This window comes from Anomaloglossus baeobatrachus, chromosome 4 (assembly GCF_048569485.1).
Source record: "Anomaloglossus baeobatrachus isolate aAnoBae1 chromosome 4, aAnoBae1.hap1, whole genome shotgun sequence".
Classification (NCBI taxonomy): domain Eukaryota; kingdom Metazoa; phylum Chordata; class Amphibia; order Anura; family Aromobatidae; genus Anomaloglossus; species Anomaloglossus baeobatrachus.
Genome location: NC_134356.1, coordinates 464,714,435 through 464,739,439, shown reverse-complemented (window position 1 = coordinate 464,739,439; position 25,005 = coordinate 464,714,435). Strand labels below are relative to the sequence as shown.

The window sequence follows — 25,005 nt, the reverse complement described above, 5'->3', positions numbered from 1 at the left end:
GGAATCAGCCTGTCAGTGCTCAGACCAGATGGTATCAAGCTTGTGTGGCGGCAACCAGGTGAGGAGTATAAAGACACTTCTGTCTTGCCTACAGTCAAGCATGGTGGTGGGAGTGTCATTGTTTGCGGCTGCATGACTACTGCCGGCTGTGGAAGCTACAGTTCATTGAGGGAACCATAAATGCCAACATGAACTGTGACATACTGCAGCAGAGCATGATTCCCACTCTTCAGAACCTGGGCCACGGGACAGATTCCAACGTAACATCCTCAAACACACCTCCAAGATGACCACTGCCTTGCTTCAAAAAAGGGAGGGTAAAGGTTCTGAGCTGGCCACACATGTCTAGAGACATGAATTGAGCATCTGTGGGGCATCCTCAAACGGAAGATGGCGGGGCGCAAGATCACCCTCATCAACCAGCTCTGTGATGTCGTCATGGAGGAATGGAAAAGGATTTCATTGATGACCTGTGACGCTCTAGTGAACTCCATGCCCAAGAGAGTTAAGGCAGTGCTTGAAAATAATGGTGGCCACACAAAATATTGACACTTTGGGGACAATTTGCCCATTTTCATTTAAGGGTGTAGCCTCTTTCGTTGCCAGTGTTTTAGATATTAATAACTGTGTGTTTGAGTTATTTAGAAGGCACACTAAATGTACACTGTTATACAGGCTGGACACTACATTGTCCCCAAGTGTTTATATCTTCAGTGTTGTCCCATGAAAGGATATAATAAAATATTTACAAAAATATGAGGTGTGTACTCACTTTTGTGATCTATTGTATGTTAGTAGCTCGTCCACAAGCTCCTTTTTATAGTTTAGTGGATTTTCTTGCTTGCCTGGGAGCTTGGTAAAGTCTGGAGACTCTTTATTTCCAGATATGTTATGTCATGGCTGTGTTGCAATAGATGAGTCACTGTCCTTTTTAAAGTCTTCACCATTTGCTGTTTTCTTGACGTTGTTGGGTCAGTCTAGTATTCGGCATAAGATTTTTGTCTCAATCGATATTAGTAATAGAGACCACTGAGGACTTCAGTTCTTTTAAACAATTTTTTAGTAATAGAGATTCATCTTTATCTTGTTGCTCCCGCTCTTCTTCACGTATGGGATTTACACAGGAAGATGCAACTTGCTGATCCGATTCCCTCATCATTGAATTAATCATTTATTTTGTTCTGGGCTCCTGAGCTCTTGGCCAAGGTCAGACAATGAATTGTGTGTTCCTGGACCTTTCACAAAGTGGAATGTCGCTGGCGCAGTCTTGTAAGGATGACTAAGAATTCATGCATGTGTCAGCCGTTCTGCCTGCCAAGCTGCAAGGAATTTAAAGTCAGATCCTTGAACAAGACTAAGGATTGTTTCTCCAATTCTATATTTTATCATGGCTCAGATTTGAGTTCTTCCCATATCTAGCACATTGTAGGTGGTAAAATTCCAGAATAGGTCATGTAGATTAAAATAGTTCCATTCTTGTTCAAAAATACTAATATTACACCTTATTACCCTAATTTTGTGAGGCGATGGCTTCCATATTTATTGATACATATTATTTGTATTAAGCCTTGGCATTTATTGTGGTTCATGGATAACTTTAAGGACTGACTGGCAAGGACTGTTGCAGCACTTCATATATTTACGATTCTTCGTGTAAGGGTCGTTGTTCTTGTATCAGTGTGTTTTAGATTTTTTTTTTTAGGCTACTTTCACACTTGCGTTGAACGGTATCCGTTGCATTGCGTTGTGTAACGGATGCAACGGATGTGTTGCATATAGTGACACAACGGATGCAACGGATGCTGCAAAACAACGCAATTCGTTTTGATTTTTTTTTTTTTTTTTTTTCCCGGTTTTACCAGCGGCAGACTATAGTGAACGATCAGCTGATCGTTCCCTGCAGCCGGCCGCTGGGTGATCAGCTGATTGCTCCCAGTAGCCGGCCGCCGGGTGATCAGCTGATCGCTCCCGCCCGCCGGGTGATCAGCTGATCGCTCCCGGCTGCCGGGTGATCAGCTGATCGCTCCCTGCAGCCGGCTGCCGGGTGATCAGCTGATCGCTCCCGGCCGCCGGGTGATCAGCTGATCGCTCCCGGCCGCCGGGTGATCAGCTGATCGCTCCCGGCCGCCGGGTGATCAGCTGATCGCTCCCGGCCGCCGGGTGATCAGCTGATCGCTCCCGGCCGCCGGCCGCCGGGTGATCAGCTGATCGCTCCCTGCAGCCGGCCGCCGGGTGATCAGCTGATCGCTCCCTGCAGCCGGCTGCCGGGTGATCAGCTGATCGCTCCCGGCCGCCGGGTGATCAGCTGATCGCTCCCTGCAGCCGGCCGCCGGGTGATCAGCTGATCGCTGTCACTTGCCGGCGCCCGGGCATGCCGGCGGGCGGGCGCTCAGCTGAGCGCTGTGACTTGCCGGCGGCCGGGCATGCTGGTGGCCGGTCATTCAGCTGAGCGCTGTCGCTTGCCGACGGCCGGGCGCTCAGCTGAACGTTCGGCCACCGCGAGCCAAAATAAAGTTTGATTTAAAAAAAAAAAAAAAAAAAAAAAGAGCATGCGCAGTGAAATCCAGAGGATTCCGCTGCTCAAAATAACGTTACATGCTGCGTTCCTCCCGCTGGGCGGAAGCAACGGAGCGTCGCCCAGCGGAAGCAACGCAGCTCCTTTTGGTACAATCCGTCAACCATACAAGTCTATGGGAAACAGCGGAATCCGTTAACGGATTCCGCTGTTTCCCAAAAGGGCGGATTGTAACGGAAGGAAAATAACGCAAGTGTGAAAGTACCCTTAGTCTTGCATCTAATTATAAATGGGCTGAAATACATTTTAGGACTTTTATACAACTTGTTTGTTTTTTGTTTTTTTTTCCTTCTTAAAGGCCTCTACTTGCAACACAGCTGTTTAGTCCAACAATACCTGTATATGGCCAGTCCTTTCCTTTGTTATTGAGGAATCACTGTCTGAATAAATATGCAAATGAGGCTGAAGAGCTTTCAGTGCTTCAAAGTTCTTCCCAAACCCTATTCCCTTTCCAGGGGCTGCCTCCTCTTGTATGACTGACAACTCCTTTGTTTGAAGTCACAGAGCAAGGGAGGGGTCAGTCAACCAGGAGGAAACTCTGGGCAGGGAATACAGCCTGGTTAGAGAGGCTTGAGAAGACCTTCCACAATCTGGAAGCACTTTAGCCTTATTTGCACAGGCATTTAAATCTTAATTTCTCAGTAATGGATGAACAGACTGACCAGGTCAAGGTGTTGCTGGACTTGTCTGTGAAAGAGCTACATATGTAGTGTATATCAATAATTTGGGCAGATGGGAGCGGGGGGTGGAAAACCTCCTGACCCATTCTCTTTAAAGGGAATCTGTCACCAGGTTCTAACTACCTTATCTGAAAGCTAAGACCAAAAAAAGAAAAAAACGAATACGAAGGTCTATAATGTATACAAAATATTTTATTAATTAATTATTGGTCTGAGATATAACTTGATGAACTCCTATATGGTTGATCATATATAATGTTGTGATATCTTCTTCAGTTTTATATTTTTATATATCTACTCCATATTTATATTGAACTTTGAGACAGGGATGATATGATTGGATGGATTGTGACGCCTATTGTCCAGCTTCGGCTGTGTCTCTTGAGATTAAATGGTTTTAATTAATAAAATATTTTGTATACATTATAGACCTTCGCATTCGTTTTTTTTTTTTTCTTTGTTTGGTCTTATCAGTATTCCCCGAAGTGGTCTCATGGTCCCCATGTACCCCTGCACCCCTAGAAACACAAAATAAAAAATACACATAGATGAATACATAGGATACAGTGCATATGTATGTATGTATGTATGTGTGCGTGTATGTATGTGTGTATGTGTGTGTATAATATATATTATAATGAGAGAGAGTATTCTGGGGTGTGGTACGGGCGTCATCACTTAAACTGTCCTTTGTGATCTTATCTGAAAGCTGTATAAGGCTAAGTTCACACACTGCTTTTGTTTGACGCTGCGTTTTTGTGCGTTTTTTGCCGCAAAAACGCATCCGCGGCAAAAACGCAATGCGTTTTTACCGTGTTTTGGTGCGTTTCTTGCTGCGTTTTTGCTCACTACGTTTTTATGCGTTTTTTTTATCAGTGCACATTGCCATTAAAGATTGTTGGAAAAAAAAAGAAAAAAGGTCTGATGTCATTTCCTTCTTCAATATGTTCTTCATTCTCCACTAGTTTATGCAGGAGAGCAGACAGCTGCAGAACTACAAGGCTCAGCATGCTGCATCTAGGACTGTATGCTGGAGGGAGAGTCAGGGGGAGCAGACCTACAAGGCCCAGCATACTCAATCTACTAGTGGATGCAGTAGAGCAGACAGCAGCTGCAGAGCTACAAGACTCAGCATCCTCCATCCAATAGTGTATGCAGGAGAGCAGACAGCAGCTGCCAAACTACAAGGCTCAGCATCCTCCTTCCAGGACTGTATGCAGGATCTCTTTGCCCCCCAAAAAATGACGTGGGCTTCGCCATATTTTTGTATGCTAGCCGGGTACAGCAGGCAGGTACGGGCTTCCCCCAACCCCCAGCTGCCTAGTTGTACCCGGCTGGGAACCAAAAATATAGGTAAGCCCTTTTTTTTTTTTATTTCATGAATTTCGTGAAATAATTAAAAAAAAAAAAAAAAAAAAAAAAATGACGTGGGCTTCACCCAATTTTTGTGTCCAGCCAGGTACAACTAGGCAGCTGGGGGGGGTTGGAATCCGCAATGCAGGGTGTTATGATCCGGAACCATGGAAGACCACCACAAATCATTGGCAAAAAGGTGACGAGCATTGGCAACTAATCTGGCCGCCATCCCCTTACTAACCAACACAACTAGAAGTAGCCGAGGGGTGAACTAACATCCTGTGCACCGCGAACTCAGCCGGAGAACTAACTATCCTAAAGGTAGGAAAGATGAATAACTCTCTGCCTCAGAAAATAGACAAGAATAGCAAGCCCCCCACATTCAAAGACTGCGGTGATATAGGAAAAACACAATACACAGGTAGATGACAGGATTAGCAAAAGGTGAGGCCCCCGCTGACTAAAATAGGAAAGGACAGAAAAGGGACTGATGGTTGCCAGAGAAAAACCCTACAAAATACCAACTTCCTGATAGTACAAAAAGGCCCTCAGATCGCTCGATCTGAACTCCGTCCTATACCAGGTGCCCTTGTCATACCAATGAACAGAAAGCAAGAATCATAACAAAGTCAACAAGCCACAAACACATGGACCCAAAGGAGCTATACTCCACACAGAACTGCAGGGAGTTCCTCAACAATCCACTGAGGGGGAAAATCCCTGCAAGCAAATAAACTGAAACCAACCACAGCAAAATGACAAACCCAGATAAACAAAATAACAGACAATAAATAAAGAGCAAGCACTTATCTGGGGAAGATGTGGTGTAAGGCACGATTAAGCAGGCTAGAGATACCAAGAACTGACATCCGGCAACAGCCTGCAATCAGACCAGGACTTAAATAAGCAGAGAGTTAGGAAAGGAAACACCCACTGCACAACCCACCTGATCTCTGTCCAAACCTTTCCTGGCCACCAGAGGGAGTCTCCCAGCAGCCAAGACATAACTAATATTCACAACAGCAGGGTGCCCAAGCTTACTGGGCACCCCCGCTGCGAATTGCAGTTTGCAGCCACCGCAGAAAATGGCGCTTTCATAGAAGCGCCATCTTCTGGCGCTGTATCCAACTCTTCCAGCTGCCCTGATGACGGATGGCTCGCTGGGTAATAATGGAGTTGGGGCTAGCTGTGTATTGTCAGCTGGCCCTAAGCCCAAAATTCATGGTGTCACGCCAATATTGGACATGGCCACCATGAATTTCTAGTAAAGATTAAAAAAAAAAACACACCACACAGAAAAATATTATTAGAAATAAAGCAGAACATAATTAGTGACTCCATCTTTATTGAAATAAAGAAACCCCCTCCGCAGTAATCCTGGGTCAAGGGCCTGCACCGTCCAATCTAGATCCAATATCATCTGATCGGTTTGCTGGAAGGCAAAGCGATCAGATGATGTGTCCGGTTCAAGGCCTGAATCACATGACACAGCAGCTGATTGTATGAAAGCAGTTTATACAATCAGCTGATGCATCAGTGCAAAAAAAAAACAAAACACACACACACTTCTGTGCGGCGCTGGACTGGCTACCGGAGGAATCTCCAGTAATGCCAGGCCTGGATTCAGGTACCTGCACTGCACTCCGGAGCTCTCATGTGCAGCCTGGACTTTACAGCGAGCGCCGAGTGATTGATTCCCCGGCACTTGCAGTTCAGTTCATGACAGCTGCAGACATCCAGGCCTCTCACCTGAACTCTGGAGATCACCCCGACTTGTCTGCAGCTGTCATTAACTGACTGCAAGCGCCGGGGAATCTGTCACTCGGCGCTCGCTGTACAGTCTAGGCTGATCAGTGCAAAAAAAAAAAACTACACACGTCCGTCCTGACTCCCGGATGACCGCTGCAGGAGCTGCCGGTAATCAGTGATGAAGCCTCCTGACGGAATCAGCTGATAGCTGGCCGGGTGGTAAAATCCGGCGTCACCGCGAAACTTCCGATTAGCTGATGCATCAGGTGACCGCATCAGGTGATCACCGCCAGGTCCTGCAGATATTGTACGTGCCTGGGAGCCGGCACACAGCCAGAGCAGGGGTGGCGGTACCGGGAAGAGGAGCTGGGAGCGGACATGGCATCGGGAGTCTGCAGACAGGTGAGTATGACATTTTTCTACTGTTCACTTTTGATTTAGCTGCCGCTTCCACCTCCTGCACATGAGCGGACATGGCACCGGGCAGGAAATGGAAGCAGCGGTGGCGGTACCGGGAGGCTTCACGCTTCTGTGTTTACTGACAGAAGGAATCCTCTTCCTGTACATGTCACTTTACTACCCACCCCTTGTGTTTTATAGCTGCGTTTTTAGTCATAAAAACGCACTAAAACGCAACTATATTTGCAATTTGCGATTTTCATTGCGTTTTTGAACATCTCATTGAACTCAATGGGTGGAAAACGCAGTGAAAAACGCAAAAATAATTGACATGCTGCGTTTTTGTGGGCACCACAAAAATGCAGCTAAAAAAAAACCGCTGTGTGCAGACACCAAAAATGAAAACTCATAGACTTTGCTGGGGAAGCAAAGTCATGAAGTTTTCTGAGTAAAAACGCACCCGAAAAACGCACTGTGTGAACTTACTTTAATGTAGGAAAAGAGACACTGGTTCCAGGGATGTATCAATTAATTTACTGGGTTCAGCTGTTATGACAGAGTTTTTAGATGTAGCAGAGCTCAGAAAGCTGACACTGCTTTCTGTGTACATTATATATTGACAGTAAATTGCTAATCAGTGCTGGTGGTGTGGTGAGACCAGGGCTGAAGCAGGACCTAGTCAGGGCAGTGATAATCTCCTGCTAGTAAAACTCATTGTATTAAAACTGCATACAGTCTTTCAATTGAAATATCCCTGAATCAGTGTCTCAGCCCCTACCTTATGCTATCCTCAGATTACATAGCAAAAATCTGCTGATAGGGTCCCTTTTAAAGGGAACATGTCATGTTAAAAAAAACCCTCACTATTAATCTGTATATATGGGGTTATTCTAATAGGTTAATAGGGTTCTGAGGCTGCCCAGCGCCTGCAACAGCGAGCCCCGCTGACTGGAGCAGTTGAGCGTTATTCCTCCTGTCAGCGTTGAGCTTTCAGTCATAGAGGAGGGCTGGTAAGCTTCAGTCACCGTGCATAATGAGCGGTGGCTGTAACTAGGCCCTTGGCTGAATGACAGCCAGCTCCATATTCGAAGACAGGAAGGCTGAGCGCTCACTCCACAAGAGCTGAATGTCTCTCTTGGGCCAAAAGTCCTTAGTCCATACTTTTTTTTTTTTTTTTTTTTTTTAAAACATATATTAGATTTAATCTCCACTCGAGATTTAGCCATTAGGAGAAAAGATCTCCAGACAATTTTCCAACCCCGAAATTATTCTTTGGTATTCCTCCTATGGTGCTGTCGTGGTGGGTGACTGGAGAAAATAGGATTGGACTTACTGGCACATGACAGCATGGGTAGATCCAGCCATGGTGGGTTTTTATGTATTCCTTGGTGTTTAAATAGATTATTCAAACATTCATGCCAATGGGGTCCTGTAGAAAAACTTCTATTACAGGAGATGGTGAGTGGCTAATTAACCTCTTTGACTCCTGACCCTAATAGGTACAGGAAACACAATCTCCTGTGGTGCTGTCTTGGAAGGTTCCTAGAAACCGAATTACTTGTTTGTTTAATTCTATTCTTCTTGCTGAAAAATCAAAAAGCTGCTTGTGACTTCCGGTTCCTGTCCTGGCTGAGGTGGAAGCTTAGAGGAGAAGCTCCTGCCACCCCTCACAGAAACCGACTAAAAACAGACCCCCCCGGACGAGCCACCAAACAGAGAGCAGCACAGGAGGTTACCTAAAGCAGACAGCTATGGAAAGGTACCTCCTGAGAAGCTCTGGGAGCGGTGAGGCAGCCTGGAGAAGCTTTGATATGGACAGGGGAGAAGATAAGATAATGGCGCCGAGCCTGATGGGGGAGGAGCCTGAACGCATGGTGGGAGACACAGAAAAGCAAACACAGAGCTGGAAGGGGAGAGATAAGGGAGATATGAGCCAGGAGACAGGAGATAAGGAAGATATGAGCGAGGAGTCACAGGAGGACACAGCAGGAGAGAGGTGGATGCAGGGGACTGATGATGGTGGATCGCAATGGGAGGATGAAGGGGATATGGAGGCAGAGGGGAGAGAAGATGCAGGCAAAGCAGGGCAGCTCAGAGACACAGCAGTGTTGGAGGATGAAACTGACAAACAGCACAGGGAGATTAATCCCACTCAGACTCACAGGAAGTCAAATGCAAGAATTAATAGTACCCCTTACAAAGGAAACAAAAAACAGCCTACTACACCAACATCACAAGCCTGCAAGCTATTGGGGGATGGAGGTGGTGGCCCAGTCCAGACAAAGAGAACTAAGAAAACAGCACCACCTGCAGGCCAAGACAAGTACACACAAAAGCTTAATGTGGACTATAAAAAACTGGCTGAAGAAGTGACATCACACTTGTCAAAAGAGGTTAAAGTGGCTATTGAGGCAGCCATACAAACATCATTAGCTAATATGCAAAAACAGATAAATGCCCATGCCTCTAGACTGGCAGAATCAGAGCAGAGAATATCTGACTCCGAGGAGACAATACTGGCTATGCAAGCACAAATAGCAGCTCTAGCAAAATCTAATGAATACTTGAAGGATAAAGCGGACGATTTGGAAAACAGATCGAGACGAAACAACCTACGTATAGTCGGGTTGCCAGAGTCTGTGTCGATTGGACAGTTGGATAATATATGCGAGTTGGAGCTACCGCAGGCCCTGGGCATAAAGGCGAAATTCAGAGTTGAAAGAGCCCACAGAGTGGGTCCACTGAGACACCAGGAGGCGAATAAGGGAGAGGGCCAAAACTCAAACAAGAATACCCCGATAAGAGCCAGGCAGGTGATTGTCAAGTACCTTGATTATAAGCATAAGGAGGAAATATTGAGGGCCTTTAGAGAACGAAAGCGTCCACTACAATATCAAGGCAACAGACTGCTAATTTTTGGGGATTATTCAGCGGAAGTATCCAGAAGGAGAAAAGAATTTACCAAAATTTGCTCATTTCTGTACAACAAAAAAGTAAAGTGCCAGCTATTATACCCTGCTACACTGAAAGTTAGAAACCCCAATGGCTCGTTTGTATACTACAAGGACTACAAAGAAGCAGAAAACATTCTCATGGCAGAGCTCAACAAGACTAGGTCAGAAAGGCAAGAAAAAGGAGCTAGTGGAGAAGGGAATAATAGAAGAGGATCCCCCACAAGCTCAGGAAGAGATGTGGGACGTCTTGGGGGACAAAAGCAAGTCGAGACCAGGGAGGAAAGGAGGCCAAGCCCGGGTCGACAGCATAATTCTCGCCTGGAACACAGGAACCAACCCTTGGAGAGAAACCATGATACCTGAACTGGAACTCGCTCATTGTTTTTCCTTTTTTTGCCTGTTTTTTTTTTTTTCTCTTCCCAAACAGGGAGAGGCGTTGAGGAGGATGCATTACGGAGAGAGGGTTGGGGAGGTGAGAGGAGGAGGGGGAAGGGAGAAAAGAGAGGAAAACATCCCAAAGTCTGGGTCCTCTTCCCCCCCCTCTCTTTTTTTTTTTTTTTTTTTTTTTTTTGTTCTTCTTTCTTTCTCCATCTTCTCTCCCCTTGGTCTTTTTTTCTTTTTCTCCTTTGTCCAGGAACATCATCCAAATTCAAATGAAGTGGGCCTGTTCTGGGCGAACTGATGGCTACCTGGAGTCAGAGATAAGTAGGACTGGAGAATCTTGCTGAGGTTTTGACATACTGTGCTAATTTTTGCATAATTTTCAAAGGCTTATTCAAGTTAGTCCGGGGATAGAACATATATTTTTTGGGGGGTGATTAGGGAGCTACATATTTTGGCTAGGAATAGGGGAGCTCACCAACGTGGCGGGAAGCGCCGTGGATTTCTCGGAAGGGAAAATATGTTTTACAGTTACATGCTTTTTGTTGTATTTGTTATATTTGCAAGGTGGGGAAAGGGAGTGTCGATTTTGTGGTACCAACTGTGATTCTAGTGTCGAACATCTCGTCTTCCTTGATGCAGGGGCCCATAGGGGAGGGAGTAGTAAAAGCAGAATCCACAGGTAAACATGATACAGATAACTACGTGGAATGTTAAAGGGCTGAGATCACCTAACAAACGAGCAATGATATTGAGACATCTGAAAAGACTAAAGACAGACATTGCCTTATTACAGGAAACCCACTTGGGGGGGGGGGACTTTTTCCGCATGAAGAAACATTGGGTGGGCACCGTTTACGGGGCAGCGGCACAAGGTAGAAAAGCGGGCACTATGATTCTAATAAATAAACAATTCAGTCATGAGGTAGTGGCACATGAGGCAGACGACCATGGAAGGTGGCAGCACTTAACAATCGTTAGTCCAGCGGGTAAACTCAGTATTTATAATGTCTATGGCCCAAATTCACAACAAATCACATTTCATGATGACATAAAGGCCATCATATTAGCAGATGGGGAGGCTAACATTATAGTGGGAGGCGATTTTAACACCGTCCCAGACTCAGCTGAAGATAGGAGGAGGGGCGAGGAGGGGACAGCTAATGTGGGCAGGAGTTTAGACAATAGGGATGTAACATTAGAAGACGTAGGACTGAAAGACATCTGGAGACTAACTCACCCACATGACAGAGAGTATACACACTTCTCTCACCCTCATGATAGCTGGTCACGTATTGATCAGTTCTGGATCTCGCAAGACTTACTGAGTGGAACGCAAGATTGTGTGATAGAGAATATGGTGATCTCTGATCATAGTCCGGTGAGATTGGGCATTAGAGAGAAATTCAGGAGAGGTACAGATATCATATGGAGATTCCCATCGTTCCTTCTCAGGCAAGATAATTTCCATAAGGTGCTACAGGAGTGGTGGGGAGAATTCGCAGAGGACAATAAGGAACATAGAGAGTCCCCAGTGATATTTTGGGAAACGGCAAAAGCGGTCCTAAGGGGCCGTCTGGTGGGGTACGCAGCCATGATCAAACGGAAAACCAATGAGAATTATAATTTCCATAGTGAAGCAGTACGGGTAGCATATACAAATTATGTGACAAATAGATCTCCCATGACAAAAGGCAGCTGGCTGGAGGCAAAAGAGGGATTTGACGAATGGGCCAAAAAAAAGGAACAACTATTCTGGTCGCACAAGGAGGTTGACTTACATAGGTTTGGCAACAAGGCGGGAAGGATGTTGGCCAATCTGGCAAGGGGCAGCAGAAAGATGACAGTGATCTCTAAACTGAAAACAAAGGGGGGAGAGGTGACTACGGATCCTAAGGACATTAATAAACTGTTGGGAGATTACTATAGAAAACTATATGGGTCAGGGAATAACGACATGACTGATGAGGCAGAGTGGCTAAGACAAGCCCAAATGCCTAGCTTGATGGAGGAAGATTTGAGTGCCTTAAACGCAGATATCACAGTAGAGGAGGTGACGAGAACAATTGGGGAGCTTAACACCAACAAGGCACCGGGACCTGACGGTTTCAATAGTGAATTCTATAAGGCTCTGAAGGATCTGATCTCGCCGGATCTAACCTCAGTCTTTAATGCTTTCCTGGGAGGGGCGGAAATACCCAAAAATTCCAACATAGCATATATTAAATTACTCCCCAAGGGAACCAAGGACCTGGATGATCCCTCTAGTTATAGACCTATATCGCTCATAAATCAGGATTTAAAAATTATGTCCAAGATCATGGCTAATAGACTGGCCGAGATCTTACCTAGGATCATTACGAATCACCAGGTGGGGTTTATTAAGGGGAGAAATGCCGTTACCAATATCCGAAAGACAATTCTAGTGGTAGACGCGGTTAGACTGGGTCTCACTGAGGGAGGGGCTAGACCTGCCCTAGTTACACTTGACGCAGAAAAAGCGTTTGATAATGTAAATTGGGGGTGGTTAGACAGGGTAATGGAGGCCATAGGGATTGTAGGCAAGATGAGACTTTACATTAGAAACCTTTATGCCAACTCGGGAGCTAGGGTACACACTCCGGGCTTTCTATCAGACGTGTTCCCTTTGATGAAGGGAACAAGACAGGGCTGCCCATAATCTCCTCTTTTATTCAACCTGGCAATCGAGCCGTTGTCAAGAATACTACAGGGACAAAATAGCTTTAAAGGAATCAAGATAGGGGGTTCAGAAGTAAAGACAGCGCTTTTTGCTGATGACATCATACTTTATATGGGGGACCCCGGTGCGGATTTGCCACAGACTCTTGCCTTGATTGAAAAATTTGGCTCATTCTCCGGTTTCAAACTGAACAAAAAAAATGCGAGATCATGTTCCTAAAGGGGCATCATGGGACAATGGGGGGACAAATAAGGGATGGCTGTCTATGTGGAATTCCTATAGCACAATCTTTAATTAAATACCTGGGAGTGCATATAGGAAGATCGGTGGAAACAATCTATAACTTGAATTATGGACCGCTAATCAGGAAAATTATAGTTCAATTAAAGGGATGGAAAGGTCTGCCACTTCCATTACTGGCAAGATGTCACCTGATAAAAATGATGAGCTTTCCTAGGCTGCTGTATCCCTTCCAGACAATCCCGCTATTGCTAAAACTAAAGGATGTGAATAAGCTCAACTCCGCGTATACAGAATTTCTGTGGAGGGGAAGGAAACCCAGAATAAAGCTGCGTACGCTGATGAAGTCAGCAGAGGAGGGAGGTCTAAACTTTCCAGATGTCCAAGGGTATAATCTTGTATGTATCATGAGGCATGTAATTGATTGGGTGAGAGGAACGAGTAGGCACTCAGATCATGCGATGGAAACTAAATATGCGTCACCGTGGGATCTGACGTCCATTCTGCACTCCCCACTATCCAGGGTTGAAGGGCACATAAGGAACTCAATTATATTCCGAGACACCATGCTAACATGGAAGTCGGTAAGGAAAAAACTGGGGCTCTCATGGAAAGTGTCCAAGTACTTGAACCCCTGGGCATTCCCAAATTTTCCCCTGGGACGAGAAAACAAGCTATTTACTAGATGGAAAGAGAGGGGAGTCAGGAGAATGATAGATGTTATGAATGTGGAGGACAGGAGGTGGATGACAGGTCGGGAAGTGTTGGATAAGTACAACCTTAATAGCTCACATGTCATCCAGTATGAACAATTGAAACATGGAATAATAGGAGACCTGGGTGTGGTTGGAAGAGAGCTGAACAGAAGTTCGATTGATGAGTTACTGGAATGTGATGTAACAAGTATAAATGTCTCTAAAATATATCGATCGCTAAGGGGGGTGCTTATCTCACGGGAGGATAGTCGGACTTTAAAAGCGTGGGGGAAACAATTGGGAAGGGAAGAAGTGGTGGATGATATACTGAGAGGATGGGTACAAGTGCGGAAACATATTACCAATGAGAGATGGAGAGACACTCAATTCAGAATTCTACATAGGGCCATTATAGGTTTCAACATACCAGGTAGGGATAGGTGGTGTCCTAAGTGTCAAAAAGAAAAAACGGATATGCTGCATGGGCTATGGGAATGTGAGACAATCGCTAGGTTCTGGAACCAAGTCAGACTATTTGCCCAGTCAACATGGGGAATTTTCAGCAAACTAGACTTAATGGTGTGGATTTTCCACTCCTTTGAGGGAGGAGTAGGAGGAGGACCGAGCACGCAGGAAAAGAGGAAATACGCAATAACGCATGACATAGCCATGATAGCTAAGCGTTGCATCTTAAAACACTGGATTCAAAGGGAGGGCCCATCCATAAAGGAGGTTGTGGGCGAATTACACAGCCTTCTGAAGTGGGAAAAACTAGAAGCGGAGAGGGATAAAGATGGGTTGACAGCCAAGTTTTTTGTGAGATGGAGACATTTTATTGAAAGCCAATTCACACAGGGAGAAATAATTAACCTGATGGCACCTTTTGTTCACTCGGAGTGGTATATCCTGAGCGATATCCAGGACAGCCTGGGTAAACTGAGAATCACCTAGGAGGGGGCTCTGGCGGGAGGGGGAGACGAGACGGTTGGGAATACCAAGACACGCTAGCAAAATTGAAATCATTCAGGGACGACACAGAGATTTAACGAATTGTATTGCATATGTTATATTATATTTCATTACCTCTGTTTTGGTTTAATGTTACTGTATACTATCTTAAATCGAACAGCAACATGGAACTCCAAATTGGGGTATCGCCCACCTCTATGTCACATTTTGTCAGACGAATGTTCTTTTTTTGCAATGATACTTGTCATGTTTTTATAAATTTGAAAAATCAATAAAAAACGTTTTGGGAAAAAAAAAAAGCTGCTTGTAAAAGACTTTTTTTTTTTTTTTTATATGATGTGGTTCTTAGCAGGCTCCTGCCGGAAAGTCTCTTCAAAAACTACTGTACGAAAGGTGGTAAAAAAATGCATGAAATCTAGATGGGTAATGATACCACCTTGTAAGGCTATGTGCGCACAGTGCGTTTTTCGCGGCATTTTTGGCCTCAAAACTGCACGACTTTGCTTCCCCAGCAAAGTCTGAGTTTTCAATTTTGCTGTCCGCACACAACTGTTTTTTTAAGCTGCGTTTTTGAGCTTGAAAAAAAAAAATGAACATGTCAATTCTTTCCTGCGTTTTCCCCCCATGCAATGCATTGGAAAAACGCAGCAAAACGCAGAGATCAAAAACGCAGCCAAAAACGCACACAAATCGCGGTAAAAACGCATGCGTTTTGACGCATTTTTTCGACGCAGGTGCGTTTTTGTGCGTTTTTAGCGGCCAAAAACGCACAACAACGCAGCGTCAAAAAAACGCAGTGTGCGAACTTAGCCTAAGGATCTTTGTACTTATTTTCTTGAGCTGAGGTCATTATTAGGTTATTTTCTAACTGGGTCAGTAGCACTTCCAAATTGCGTTCCCACGCCCACTGAAATCTCAATTTACCTAAGTTACTTTCTATGATCAATCAATTTGTTTATCAAAGATATCGCATGATCAGGCAGAGAATCTTGCAAAAATAATTTCTCAGAAATGGTGGAAATAGAGAGATGAACAATTACCTTTCTGAGAAGATAAAAATGAATGAAATTGTAAATATTCAAACCACAGGAATCTTCTGGATGGGGATCTCACCTGCAAAGAAACAAATGAGGGTAACTTACTACCTTCTACCACCTGAAACAAACCGGTGTCTGCCACTGCCCTCCAGCTGAGAAAAGACCTATTCCAGTATCTAGGATGAAGAGTGATGTGAGTGGGCTAATTATCCCATTGGGAAATAATCTACCCCTGAGTGAATACCAGATTTTAAATGTCTTTGATTTGGAAATGTTGAGCCCTCCATTATAGAACCATTTACCGTAGAAAACCATGAAAGATGTTTCTGTGTAATAGGATTCTGTGTTCCAGTATCAGCAAACCAATTGAATTTATTTATAGAGCAAATTAAAATCTCATCCTTTAGTCATAAATATTAAAAGAGAAAAAACATTGGTTTTTTCCTTCAAATAGTACTCACTAAGCCACCAGAGTAACCAATCTACTTAATTGGTTCCAGTTCAATAGCGACTATCCAATATCTCGGGAAAAAATCAGAAAGGGTTACTATGATGGCCACTAATTGTCATACAAAAAACACAAGAAAAAAACACAAAAGACAGAACAAAACACCGTGATTTTGGTATAGTGCAAAGGACAATGGTTCCTATTAGAAAAACTCACAGCAAAAACAAACAATTAAACCCAAATTATATATTACATCAATGGGATGCTGACAGTGGTCAGACATAGAAGAATAACATATAGCATAAGAAAAAGGATTGGTCTCACCACATCCTTCTATGTCAGGGTGTGCAGGATCTCCATCGGAGTTCTGGGTCCAGAGTAGTGATCCAGTTCAATCTGTCTAGGAGCTAATAGGGATAGATTGAACTGGATCAGTACTCTGGACCTAGAACTCCGATGGAGATCCTGCACACCCTGACATAGAAGGATGTCAGCATCCCGTAGATCTAATATATAATTTGGGTTTAATTGTTTGTTTTTGCTGTGAGTTTTTCTAATAGGGACCATTGTCCTTTGCACTATAGCAAAATCATGGTGTTTTGTTCTGTCTTTTGTGTTTTTTCTTGTGTGTTTTGTAGGACAATTAGTGGCCATCATAGTGACCCTTTCTGATTTTTTCCCGAGATATTGGATAGTCGCTATTGAACTGGATCCAATTAAGTAGATTGGTTCCTCTGGTGGCTTAGTGAGTACTATTTGAAGAAAAAACAAGGTTTTTTCTCTTTTTAATATTTATGAATAAAGGATGAGATTTTAATTTGCTCTATAAATAATCTCTGTTCCAGACCAACCCATTATTTAGTAACTGGATGGAACTGCTTATATATCAATCTGACTAGAATAGTCGCATGAAAGAACATATATAAATTAGGAAGACCTTCTACATCCAAAGATTTAGGGCAAGTTATAGTTTCAGTTTAGGCTTAAGGCTCCTCTCCACAGGTCCCGTCGGAGCATCCGTCCGAACCGCTCCTCCCCCAGTCTGCAAAGCGTGTTCCGGACGCATGCGTGGACTACGTTCGGGTATACGTCTGCAGAAAACGTATATGTGCAAAAATGGCACAAAACAGAGCACACGCTAACGCAGTGCGCTCCATTACAGTGAATGGCCCTGCCGGGCGCATGCGTCCGGAACACGCTTTGCAGAGTGGGGGAGGGGCGGTTCGGACGGATGCTCCGATGGGACCTGTGGACGTAGGGAAAAACGCAATGTGAAAGGAGCCTAATATTACAGATTAACCTGACCAGAGCAGAACATAGCTTGCAGAAAAAGCTGTGGGGTGGAGAGCTGGGGACAGTTTGAAAAATTATACAGAAAACGAGGCAAGACGTCCATTTTGATAGTGTTCATGCTTCTGAACCAAGACAATTTTCAACTTGCTAGAAGTTGTGAGATACAATTAATGGTACAATTCAAAGGTGACTGATAATTGAGTTCAAAACGTTTAGAAGAATCGGAAGGAATGAGTGCACCCAAATATTTCAATGCTTCCAATTGCCACTTACAGGGAAAATTTAAAGTGAACCTGTCAGATGCAATTTCATCTAGTAGCATACATAAAGAGATCTGTAGAAAAAGTATTTCTAAAGATCCTTTATGAAATGCTAATGAGGCCAGGGACTAGTCGCAAGGGCATTATATCCCCTGACTAGTCCGCACTCTTTGCATGTTAGCACACCCACAGTGCGGTGACATCTAATCATACGCACTGATCCTAACCCCGGCGTCTGAGGAGTGACAACAGACACAGATATGCGTGCCACCATGGGGCACAGAGACATAAAGGAGATATCTGCATAAAAAGAAATTTTATTAGACTTAAAACCTATTTTAATCCCATTTATATAATGTTATTTCTTATGGCATTAGTCAAATGTTCCATTGCTATAGATAGAGAAGGGGAGAAAGTGTGCAGGCCTGTTTTGTTCAATTTCTAACCTCAAATGGCGAGGTCAACGTGCTGTTAACCCGAACCCAGGCTGTGGGGCCTTTATACAAAGCGAGAATCATCTGTAAGAAATGAGGGCCAGTTCCTATCTGACGTAATGCTTCCTCCATAAACCCCCAGTTGACTCTATCGAAAACCTTTTCTGCTTCAACAGATAGTAGACCTATGGGTGTGGAGAGAGATTTAACCTTCAAAATAAGCATTACCTTGATAGTATTGCCCTTTGCCTTTCACTTCTTGACAAATCTGAACCGTATTAATGAGAGAAGGCAACAAAGGAGCGAGTCTATCTGCCAATATTTGTGAAAATAATTTAATATCTACATTCAGCAACAAAATTGTAATTAGCTGTAACACAGGGGTCTTTTCCTGGCTTAGGGAGAACACGAATATGTACTTCAAAAAATTAGGGGACAAAATGTGTGTTTCTGTCTAAAGAATTAAGATTTAGCCATTAACATTGCTGGTTGCTCTCTAAAGAGTTAATAAAATGCAGGTGTAAAGCCATCTGGACCAGGACATTTAGCGGAAGCTGTAGATTGGATTACAGAAGTTTTCACCTTCTGCGATAGTCTTTCAGTGCAATAGAGACAAGGCTATGCAGGGAAGCCAGAGAATTTTCTTGAATGTACTTTTTAATCCAGGTAGAGAGGTCTAGAGGAGAAAGATAGGAGTATTGACCTTTAGGCTATGTGCCCACGGGAGCTTGCTCCTGCGGATATATCCGCAGGTTTCCCGCAGCACCTCCCCGGAATCCGCAGCTATACATAGCTGCGGGATTCCAGCGAAATAGCTGCGGTAAACCTGTGGACATTCCTGCGGAAGTCCCAGACTCTATCTCCATAGTGAAGCGCCGAGATTTCCACAGGTAAATCCGCAGGAATAATTGACATGCAGTTATGTGCGGCTGCGGGATATCGGCAGTATATTCTGCAACCGCACATTCCGTAACATGGACACAGCACTCCCCATGTCCCATAGGATAACATGGGGAGTGTCTGTACTTGCTAAAACCTGCGGATTTATCTAGAAAATCCAGATAAATCCGCAGGTTTTCCACGGCAAAATCCGCAGGAGCAAGCTCCCGTGGGCACATAGCCTAAATATTCTATAGTTTCTCGTAGTGTGAACAAAAAAAGGTCAATAATTTCTTCTGGACTATGAGTGTCCCCACCACCATGTCTCTTGATGCACAGGATATATGTCACAGAAGGACGAGGGTGTAGCAGTCCTGAAAGAGGTCACTCACATTTATCTGATGCTCCATAGACTAAGCATTTCAATTTTTTTTTCCTATGTGAGATCTGATCTAGAAGAGCCCTCAGATAATTCCTTTATAAAGACAGGTAGATATCTCTCTCTCTCTCTCTCTCTCTCTATCTCTATCTCTATCTCTCTCTCTCTATCTCTCTCTCTCTATCTCTCTCTCTCTATCTCTCTCTCTCTATCTCTCTCTCTCTATCTCTCTCTCTCTATCTCTCTCTCTCTATCTCTCTCTCTCTATCTCTCTCTCTCTATCTCTCTCTATCTCTCTATCTCTCTCATATATGAGAGCCTCAGAGGGATTAGATATGAGATTTATTTTTATATAACATATATACATATATATACACTTACATATTACACTACAGTTAAAAAGTTTAGGGTCACTTAGATATTTCCTTATTTTTGAAAGGGAAGCACTTCCTTTTTTTTTTTTTTTTTCAATGAAGCGAACGTTAAATTAAACAGAAATACACTCTCTACATTGTTAATGTGATAAATAACTATTCTAGCTTCAAACGTATGGTTTTTAATGCAATATCTACACTATCTATCCCATTTCCAACAACCACCACTCTACTATTCTAATGGTACATTGTGTTTGCTAACTGTGTTAGAAGGCTAATGGATGTTTAGAAATCCTTAAAGAACCCTTGTGCAAGTATGTTAGCACAGCTGAAAATGGCTTTGCTGATTAGAGAAGCTATAAAACTGACCTTATTTTGAGCTAGTTTAGAATCTGGAATATTATATTTGTTGGTTCCATTAAACTCTCAAAATGGCCAGAAAAAGAGGACTTTCATGTGAAACTCGACAATCTATTCTTGTTCTTAAAAATGAAGAATATTCCATGCGAGAAATTGCCAAGAAACTGAAGGGAGTAGTACACACCGTTCTAAGAAATCTTCAGAGGAGAGCACAAACAGGCTCTACCCAGAGTAGAAAGAGAAGTGGGAAGCCCCGCTGCACAACTGAGCAACAAGACAAGTACATTAAAGTCTCTAGTTTGAGAAATCGACGCCTCACAGGTCCTCATCTGGCACTTTCATTAAATAGTACCTGCAAAACGCCAGTGTCAACGTCTACAGTGAAGAGGCGACTCCGGGATGCTGGCCTTCAGGGCAGAGTGGCAAAAACAAATCAATATCTGAGACTGGCTAATAAAAGGAAAAGATTAATATGGGCAAAAGAACACAGACATTGTACAGAGGAAGATTGTAAAAAAGTGTGATGGACAGCGAATCGAATTTTGAGGTGTTTGGATCACACAGAAGAACATTTATGAGATGCAGAACAACTGAAAAGATGCTGGAAGAGGTCTGACTCAATCTGTCAAGCATGGTGGAGGTAATGTGATGGTCTAGGGTTGCTTTGGTGTTGGTAAAGTAGGAGATTTGTACAAGGTAAAAGGGATTTTGAATAAGGAAGGCTATCACTCCATTTTCCAATGCCATGCCATACCCTGTGGACAGCGCTTGATTGGAGCCAATTTCATCCTACAACAGGACAATGACCCAAAACACACCTCCAAATTATGCATGACATTTTTGGGAAGAAGCAGGCAGCTGGTATTCTATCTGTAATGGAGTTGCCAGCCCAGTTACAAGATCTCAACCGTACTCAGCTGTTGTGGGAGCAGCTTGACCATATGGCAAGCAAAAAGTGCCCATCAAGCCAGTCCAACTTGTGGGAGGGGCTTCTAGATGCATGGGGGTGAAATATCTCCACATGATCTCAGCAAATTAACAGCTAGAATGCCAAAGGTCTGCAAAGCTGTAATTACTGCAAAGGGAGCATTATGTGACAAAAGCAAAGTTTGAAGGAGAAAATTATTATTTCAAGTAAAAATCATTATTTTTAACCTAGTCCATGTCTGGACTATATTTTCTATTCATTATGCCAACTCATTTGATAAATAAAAGTATGATTTTTCATGGAAAAGGCAAAATTGTCTGGGTGACCCCAAACTTGTGAACTGCAGTGTGTATGTGTATATGTATATGTATGTATATGTATATGGGGTCGTGCGGCCACTCAGATAAAGGGGGATATTTACAGGGGGAATGGAAAGTTTGTGACGCCACCCACGGTGTGTGGTAATGTGAGGGACCACCGCTGTTGTCGGGGAGCCCAGTGACGATGATGTGGCAGCCTGATGTTTAACCCCCACCGTGGGTAGGGGGTTTGTGTCCCGGGGCCCGTTGGATGGTTGGTGCTCGGGTGCCGTGGGGAATAAGAACAGGGGTTTTCAGTGTACTCACTCAGTCCAGGAAATAACAACACCAACAGCTTGCAAACCAGAACTCCGAGCACCACCGCAGCTTGTAGGGAGCACGCTTGGGTCCCCACCCTTGGCGCTGCCGTTAGCCTGTGCCCTGTCCTTGGCACCTCTGTCTCTGTTGGACCTTTAGGTATAAAACTCTTCGGGTCCCGCTCACCCGTATGGCTAACGTAGTGAGCTTGCTCTCAGGGTTCACGCGTAGGATTTCTTTGGACTGTATTGGGAAAGTCCTATCCCATCGGTGCGCTAGTACCCCGACTTTGGAGCGGTTTGGGGATGAATCTTTAAGTCTACCCGCCGGGGGTGAAAATTACCGGAATGCGTGAAGCTACTTTCCAGCCTGGGGTCCACGTACCCCGTCGTGCCCTGGCCCCCGCCCGGTGATAGCTCAAGGCTGCCGGCTGCCCTCCTCGGCTGTCTGTGCCCATCGACACTATCCCCTACGATCGGGGTTCCAGCTTCTACCAGGCCCAGACCAACATCTGCCACCTAGTACTCAAGAGCCCTGCTCCCAGCCAGTGACCTCTCCCTCTCAGAGAGTCACCGCTTCACCCTCCTCTCCCTTGCTCAACTGTCACTTTCTTCACTTTCCCCTCACCAACCCCCCATGTGGGCGGCCCTATTCCCTTCAGGCCCCCCAATGGTGTGTCTGGTGGGTAACGTGTGAAGTGTTCCTAGGATTTTGATTGGCTAAGCTGTTAGCAACACCAAAGAACCAGGACCCGTACCAAGGAGGGTGGATACTGTGTAGAAGGGCAGATTGCACAATACCCTGCGATGACCTGATAGGTCAGGGCGTCACATATATAGATATACATTTTAGAGTCACCCACTGTAAGAAAATTGAGGTTTGACCAGAAATATGTACCTTAATAAAGGAATCAATAGATTCCTTCACATCTAAAGAGCAAAGATTATTCTTCAGAAGATTGTCATTCAGGATCCACATCCAAGAGTATTTGACAGGACAAGAGAATGAAGGGATAATGAATGGAGCATGGTCTGACCATAGAATATCTCTACTTAGCAAGTGGATGTCTCGAAAGAGCATGGTAACTCTAAAAGAAGTTGTCCTATGCGGCCGTACAAATTGTGAACAGGTGAAAAATATTTATAGCCTTTACCTTGTGGATTTAATATGCGCCAGACATCTGTCAGCCGGAGGGCATGAACGACCCTTTTCAGTGAGTGAAATAGTCTCAATGGAACAGTACCCCGTTCAGATGAGGAGTCTACTGACAGATTAAAATTAAATTGAAGCCTCCACCTGTAATGAAAACTCCTGTAAAATCAAAGAAAATTTAAAAAAAAAAGTGATGTAGAAATCTGATCCTTATTCGAAAGGTTCCAATTAACTATCGTGCAAATGAGGTTTGCAATTTTTAGTTTAAGAGAAATGAATATACCCTGATCGTCAGTAAGAGTATCAATAAGAGAAAAAGTTATTGATTTTGTGGAGTGCTTTAAAAACCCCTTTAAATTTTGACTCTGGATTAGTGCTGTGCAACCATTTAGAAAAATCTTTTCTTTAGAATAGGAACATGTTCAGATTTAAAGTGCATTTCTTGCAATAAAAAATTTTGAATTCCTTGTTTATGCATAGAATAAAGGATTTGTGGGTGCTGCTGTGGACCATTAAACCCTCTTATGTCAAGGAAGCAAATTTTAATAGATGCTATTCCCAGGCGAGAAAAATCGAAGCTACCCTAACTGGTCGGAAGTGCCTCAACCAGCAAGTCTTAAGATTAGAACGCCCTTCCAACCATCACGGCAGGTCTTAAAGAAAAAGGGAGAGAGAGGGGAGAAAAATATTCCACACTTGTCCAGCAGAATGTAGACCCCCTAAGTGGAAATGCTTTCGACAGCGGGTCACCCCCCTCCCGCCCCCTGGATTTAGCTCCAAACCCCAGCTTATATGTAAAAGAATTGAGAAACCTACACTATACCGAATCTTGAGTTTTTAGACTATGTGAATATGTCACCAGCAATATCCTTTGAGAACTAGCTTGTATGAACAGGTCCATATTTAGAGCCATCAGTATCCCATGGCTAACCAATCTGATCCTAAACACAATGCAAATAACTAGAGAGAAACTTTTGGAGCAGAAAGTTAGTCCGATGGAGGGGAACATAATCTGTTACTCTGTCCTCCAGAATCCCTCTCAGGGTTCCATCATTATTGGACATTATCCAATCTGTGATCTCTTGGAAATTCCAGCCAGTTTATGAATGCGAGTGACACTGGGGATCTCAAGATCTGAAACCAAAGCTGGATTGTCCTCAGGGTAGGGAAGAACATACAGAGAACCCAGATGACAGACTTGGAGTTGAATGGTCAGTGCCCACGAGTAGGTTTCCTTGTCTCAAAGCTTCCAAAAGAGGTATCTGGGCTTTCATTTTTTGTAATGTATGACGTGACAAGTCTGGCAGAAGTTGGATAGGATATTCTTGGTAAAAGAGTGAGTCCATCCTCTGCGTTTTAGTTAGAATACTTTCCTTCATTTTATATTTGTGGACTCGTCAAATCATGTCCCGTAGTTTAGTCAAATCAGTGGATCTCCATCCCAGGGTCCTGTGAGCGCTGTCTAATTCAAGCTCCATATCATTTAAAATGGAGTTGAAAAGCTACTGCAGAGACTTTCAATTTATGATGCTTCTCCATTTCTGGAAGACCTCTGATCCTGATATGGCAACCTCTGTTCTCAATGTCATGAATCAGGTCTGTTAGGCACTCCAGCTGATGAGAATGGGATAAAATAGTCTGATCATAACTACTCACCTGTTTTGCAGTAGATGCTGCTTGTGTTTCAGCATCAGAAACCCTCTCTGTTAACTACTGCAACTCTCCTCTGATGGCTGTAGCCTCAGCCCTATATGAAAACTCCAACTAAGAAATACAATTGTCCATGTTCCAGATACAGACTCTGAGGTCTTCCCAAACTGACTCCACCTGGGGTGGATTACCCTGCAAACCACCTTCAGGATTTCCAGGGGAAGTAGATTACAGACATAAGAGTGTGGTAAGAGCCCCTTTCAGGAGAGCTGACAATTCCCCCAGTGTGTGAATGGTCCAAGTTGTCTTGGGTATGATATGAGATGATTGACCTCTGATTCAGAAGAGCAAAAGACCAGGACTGATCCATATCATTAAGAGCAAAATTTGATGTTGAGAGTGCGGGTTCTCTATCGACCATCTTATTGAGAGGTGTCTTGTCTCTTGCAGTTTGTGTAGCTTCTGCTTTCACCAGGGACTTCACTCTCCATCAGC

At 44.0% G+C, this 25,005-nt stretch overlaps 1 protein-coding gene across 1 annotated transcript in view; it reads left to right on the top strand.

Moving 5' to 3' along the window:
• Window positions 1-25,005, top strand: part of MTMR10 (myotubularin related protein 10) — a 128,438-nt gene that overhangs the window by 41,118 nt on the left and 62,315 nt on the right. The window lies entirely within an intron of this gene.